We start from the raw sequence: 6810 nt of genomic DNA on the forward strand, positions 1-6810 counted from the left end.
TTCCTATAAGAAATTATGGCCTATAAATAAATACCTGCTGCTTGTGCGTACATTCTGCGTACCTGAAGCCTCGATTTCAGGATATGGCCGTTGCCATGTTGGTTTTCTGGAGCAGGAAGTGACCATATTTGGATGAGAGGATGGTGCTGCATGGCTGATTCATTAGCTTGTGAATGAGCTAGGTTAACTTACATTCCCATAAAGGAGATTCTTTTTGTGGTGGTGAAGGACTGCAGGTGAAGTAGCGGACTCGTCGCTCGCCCGCTGAAAGAGTGGAGGGTGACCGTCACGTACCGGGAAAATTAAAATAACCGGTCTTCTCATCACTACGGTCCGCTGAATGAATAGTAAAATTATACATTTTGGTACCAGGCTGTAAACATGTTTATTTCTGCTGTAAAAATAGCCACTTTCCTATCCGCCGTAATGTTATATTTTGGCTTCTGGAGCCAGCCTCAAGTGGACACTCGAGGAACTGCAGTTTTTTGCACTTCCACTTCGGCTTCATTTTTCAACACCGAGGTTGCTGCTTGGTTTTTAACCGTATTTATGTCTCTTCGTTTGCATCTCGATGTAGTTGTTTTGTACCTCTTGCTTGGTCTCTTTTTTGTGGTTTTGCATGTCTTTGAGGTGGTCATGAGCTTTGTGTTTGTGAGTTTTATTTTACATCCCTTTCTATAAATTGTGTCTGTAAGATTTGCTTCTTTGTGGTTATATTGCTTTCTTTGTTGTCTTCTACAACACTTTGTAGTTTTACTTTTGCATCTACTTGTGGTCATTTTGTGAGCCTTGTAGCCATGTCCTGGCTGATTTTGCAATTCTTTTAAGTCTCTCTGATTGGTCTCTTTGTGGTCTTATTCTCTCTTTTTATTCCCTCTTTTATCTCTGAGATGGTTTGACTACTCTTTGTAGTTTTGTCTCTTTATAGTCGTTAAGTGTATCTTTATTTTTGCAATGTTTATTGTCCATTTGAAATCTTTTTGAGATTGTTTTCAGTTTCATTTTTGTCTCTTTGTGGTGGATCTTTTTCTCTTTGTAATCATTTCCCATTTTGTCAGACTCTGTGAGGGCCTTTGCCACCGCTGCCCTGACACCCCCCACCCCACAAGTTCTTAAAGGTTGCCAGTTGTGGGTTACAGTTGGTTAGCAGAAGCTATGCTTCATCTTCTATTTCATGATGCCTCTCTGCCTGAATTTACGTGGTTTCTGCACAGAGAAGCATTGAAGTTAGCTTGTTAATCAAAGTCCCTGAACTTCTGACAGAGTCTTAACGTAACAATTATCTGTAAATTGTTTCAGTCTGTGGTGAGTCCTAAACATTCAGTGTCCGGTGGTAATGTACATGCAGAAGTCATTCGGTTTCTGGCAGCAACAAATACATTTCCCCACAATCAGAAAATGTCTAACAAAATGTGATACATGTTAATAATTGTGGCGTTGAGAGCAGTGGAGTTAAGGTGTCAGACTCAAGTATGTCTGGCTGCCAGCAGACTCCCCCTCTTCCTCACACTTTCCTACTCTGAGGTCAAAGGGCAACAGATGACTCCTCTATTAAATGACCAACAGGCCTCACCCCACCCACAAAGAAATCCCTCTGCCAGACAGTCGTTTCATTACATCAGTTTTCTTTTCAGGTTATATAACACTGAGTTATCTACATTTCAGTTTGAAATATTATTTTGGAGCTGATTGAATTCGTACCACAGTCACACCCAGCAATAATCTATCCAAACACACGGGATCATACATAATAACGTCAACAGAAATGGTTTCTCCCTGAACAATTTTCCCCATAATGGCCAATTTAGCTTCATCATTCACAGTAAATGAGTCCATTACACCGACAGTAACGGATCATAATCACTTTCCCCTCATCAGCCTGAGAATAACCCTGAATATGAGGGTCAGATGACCAGAGTAGTGGAATGCACTTTGAACTTTGAACGTTGACCTCTGGGAAGGCCAGAGGGCTGATCCTGACCTCTATAGAGAGTGGTGGAGCAGAGCAGTGACCAGTTGCTCTGAGCATTTGAGTAGTGAGAGGGGATGGTGTTTTGGCTCTTAAAGGTTAATATAGTCAGTAGAAAGCTGTAAATGGCAGTTTTGCTGTGGGAACAGATTAGTTCTCATTCAGTGTTTAAAAAGAACAACGGTAGCCTATCAGGATTTTTCAGCCAAAACAGCCACTTCCTGCCGGACAACTGCAAAATAAAATAAATATGGAGAAAACACTCATTTATTTCTATATTTCTTTATTTAGCCATAACTGTAATGTTATAGATATAACAGTTACACACAGTAGTCAAGAGTCTAAAATGCTTAATTTATACTGTGTAGTTTGGCTAGCTTCTTTGATTAACCAAATCTAGCCATAGCTGGACTAGCTTAAACACTTTCTTCAGCACTTAATCAAATAAACCGAACTAACTTACTTACTTGTTGAAACACTTTTAACAGCAAAGACTATCTACAAAATCATACTTTCTCTGTTTCAACTAATGCTAACGTTCCTTTAAAAACAGAGCGTTAGCTTGCTAGTTAGTAACGTTAGCCTAGCTAATTCTTCCCTTCTCAGTTGCTTAATCCAGACCTGTCTTTGGCATGTTTGCTCTTTACAGATTAAAATATGAAAAGCTTGAACCCTTATCCACTCTTTAATGTCTACCGAACACTTAACTGTTAGCTGTCTGTCCCCATTTTCTCTGCATTAAATTCTATGTATGTAATACAGAAGGTATTGTAAACAGAAACATGGTGATTCTTTCTATTAATGACTTGCACTTTTTCATAGAACATTATTGTCACTCTGTTTCACTTATAGTAGTGCTTTATCCTGATTATAAATATCAAATGTCATGTTTACATGGACTTTCTTTCACATTCATTATCCTTTATTCATGTTTTACATTTGAGGTAGGCTAACAGCATACCTGTCAATCTGTTGGTCAGTCCACCACTTTTATTAAAAACATACTATCCAACAAATTGCTATGAAGTTTGCTACAGATGGTTCCCAGACAATGTATCATACCAATTTTGGTGATCTCCATAGCCTCACACAGATGCTAGCTAGCTGTGGACTTTTAGCCTTGTTCAAGTGCATGTAAATACAGTGTGGACTCTGTTCAGTAATTGCTGAGACTCATGTTTAGGTATGCTCAGTAACTTAATCATGGTAATAAACTACTGAAGTAGAATGAAAAACAAATTACCTAAACATGAAAAGACATTTTCATTTTCTTCAGTCTGGTCATGTAAAGCCAAATGGAGTTGAAAATCTGATAACAGTGGTCGGACATTATGTGGTTGGGGATAAAGAGTAATTGCACCCATGATTATGAAATAAGCTCTGTGGGAATATTATTTCAATTTATCGTACTGCATTTTAAATGGAAGGTAATTTTCCACCAAATGAACTTAAAATTAATTTGCATCATATTGAACATACAGTACACATTCTTGTAACTGCTTGGTAAGTGCTCTCCATTTCCTCCAGCTGATCCACGCTTGATTAAACCCGGGCAGTGCCCTGTAAGCAGGCTGGCACACTGGCAGGCTTCCTAAAGCTGTCATTCCTCTCTCACCCAAGTGAAAACACTTGACCTCCTCAGTAAGGGTCACCAGTCACTTTCACTGGGGTGTAAAGATCTGAAGGGGTGACATTCGCCCATCCATCCCGATATCCGGGTTCAGTCTAATCCATGTGTTGGGATCCTTTGCACCCTCAGTGGAGCCAGACGCTCACATGGACCGCTGACAGGAGGGTCATTGTGTGAGTAACAGAGAAATGTATCAGGAATGGAGCCAGGGCTTTTTGGATAAAAGCCCGTTCTGCAGACCTGCAGCTGAACCATCTTGTTTGCATATCAATACCTTCAGGCCTGAATAACTTCAGTCAGCTGATGAATGAGAGATTTGCTGCTATCTCAAGTCTCAGGGCTCTTTGGCACAGAGGGAGACATAAAGGAAACTTTTCACCAGTGGGAAACTCGACGACATAGCTGGCTGGTTCCCTTTACGCACTCCTCACCCATGAATGGATGGGGTTGTGTGACTCGAGGATATTCTATAACTGGAGGGTATGCAGGCTGGAAAATGAACACCACCCACCTGTCAAATGCAAGTTTTTGTAAAAATGTCCTGAGGTAACTGAGGATCATCTGAAGTCTACTCTGAAATGAAGTTGACTTGGAAAGTGGTTACTGAATTACTGAATAAAAAACTTCCCTTCCCAGAATGTTTTCATTGTTGGTTTTCTAATCCTCTTCTCAATTTAATTAGGTAAATCTGCAATTATCTTGCAGCCATACGGCCGAGTATTAGGGCCACATTGAGGGGAAAAAAGTTCTCTAAGATTTCGGGAATTAAGTCGTAATTTTACGAGAAAAAAGTCAAAATATTACGAGAATAAAGTCGCAATTTTAGGCTATGGTTAGCCTGTATCTTATTTTGAAGGGTAATATCAGAAGAGCAGCCCGTCGCCTGCGCTATAATGACTAAAATGACAAGTCATGTCCCATCTGTTAACATGGAGGAGGCGGGCTTTATAACCTATACTGCAGCCAGTCGGCAGGTGGCGCTAGAGATGTTTCGGCTTCACTTTTGGGGAGCTGTCATGTCGTCCATCTTTTTATACAGTCTATGGTCTCCACTCAAGTAAAGTATATATATGGCCTTTTAGCTGCTACAGCTTTCATTATGTTCACATGCTAATGCTAAACGCTAACTTTTGTCGGCTGTTTGTGCGGTACAGGTAGTGTCAACGGGATCTTATAGGAATATGTGAAATGACCACACCCTCTCAATGTCGCTCATGAGGTGGTCTTTACTTTATGTAATGTAATTTTACATGCCAGAACCATTACACATTACAACACATGTCACCACAACATAATGCTGTGTAGAGAAGTTGTGGTCATTTCACTTCTGAGAGACCAGACTGGGTACGAAAGGATTTAATCCATTGTTAATACAGAACATGATTAGTGCAGCTCTCTCTGGCCACATCAGAGGCTAGAAACCCCCACAGGTGATCAACTAGAGCTAACGCCTTGTAACTCACCACCACACTGTGATAGAAAAATGAGCTCATCCCTGTGTATGTGTTTAGGCCCTGCATCGATTACACATGTATGGAAGATATATCAGGTGTTAAATAATATTTTACAAATGTATGATAGCGACCCGTGCTCGACCCCTGACTTAAATCAAAGCGACAGTGGGACATGCTGCGTATAAGCACATATCCCTGCCACCAATAAACTAAACAGGCAGTTATTGATCCGGACCATCTCCCTTCAGTGGAGGTCCCTGAGGTTGAGAATGCAATATTAATGGATCAGGGGGGAGTTGTTATATGACTGTGTGTGTGTTTGTTAGTGTGCTGGTGTGTGCATGTGTGTGAGAGCATTCAGCCATGCTCATAGCTCATACAGGGCGACTCCATTAGCCAGTGCAGCAGTAGTGGTCAGCAGTTTATGGCGACCAGGCTCACAGGTCAAGGGGGAGCGAGGAGGTCAAAGATTGCCATCCCCAAAGGTCTCCAATCACCCGGGTGAATTGATTGCTTACACATCAGAAAAGCCACTGCGTTAACTTCAAATTTAGCTCCGGATGCCTGCGGCCACATGACCCCCACGCTGCCCACTGTCACTACCAACTTCATTCCCTCTCTGCACCTTTCAACTAAAGACTGACTGACCACTCACTTATGGTGATAGGAACAGCTCGACGTTTTGGGAAATGAGTTTATTCATTTCTTGCCGAAAGCAGACTAAGAATACCACTCACAAGTCAATACAAGCTAGCAGCCAGTTAGCTTAGCTCAGAATAAAAACTGGAAACAGGAGTAAAGCTATTTTTGATCTATTATCTCTGTTCAAAATTTAAAAAAATGTTTAGATGTGCTTACAGGCTGATTTTGTTATATCTAGACAAATCCAAGCTAGCTGTTTTCCTTTGTTCCCAGTCTGTGCTAAGCTAACAGGCTGTTAGCTGTAGCTTTATGTCAAGCATTCAGACCAGAAAGTGAAATAGCAAATTTCCCAAGATATCAAACTATTAATTTCACTTTGACAGCAAGTTTTTCCACTTTGTTCTACAAAATGTAAAGCTTTTTAAATGGCTTTTCAAACGCCTTCCTCTTGTTAAATATATTTTTTAGCACAGTGATTTAATTAGCTAATTGTAGCTCAGTGAAAGACAAGAGTAAATGTGATAAAAAGTGAGCTATGTTTTTAAAAAATATTGTCCTTATTCTAACATTTAGGTGCTGGGTGGTGGATTTTGTTAAGTTTCAGACACAGCCCGGCTAACTGTTTTCTCCTGTTTCGGCTTTATGCTAATCAAGCTAACACACTGCTGGTTCTAGCACTGGTGTGAGCAGTATTATTTGTTCATTACAATCCTAAAATGTAGCCTGTTTTAAAATGTAATTTACTCATGCTATATATATTTATACAGAGCCAAGCTTGCTGTTTTTCTATGTTCCCAGTCTGTGCTAAGCTAACAGGCTGCTATCTGTAGCTTTATGTCACACATGCAGACCAGAAAGTTAAATAGCAAATTTCCCAAAATATCAAACTATTGATTTCACTTTGACAGCAAGTTTTCCAAAATGTAAAGTATTTAAAGACTTTTCCAAGCTTTTAAAATGTTACCTACTCAAGCTGTCAGTAGGTTTAACACTTTATTGTATGAACAAGTGAAGGTTAAGGATTAAAGTAACAAACCACAACTTTTTGATGTAGGCCACCATAAAAAAAATGTCAGATGTCCTACAAGTCATCCCTTAAATTAACAAAATTACTT

This window comes from Semicossyphus pulcher, unplaced genomic scaffold (assembly GCF_022749685.1).
Source record: "Semicossyphus pulcher isolate SPU_LCO1_2020_fin unplaced genomic scaffold, fSemPul1.0.p SCAF_16, whole genome shotgun sequence".
Classification (NCBI taxonomy): Eukaryota; Metazoa; Chordata; class Actinopteri; order Labriformes; family Labridae; genus Semicossyphus; species Semicossyphus pulcher.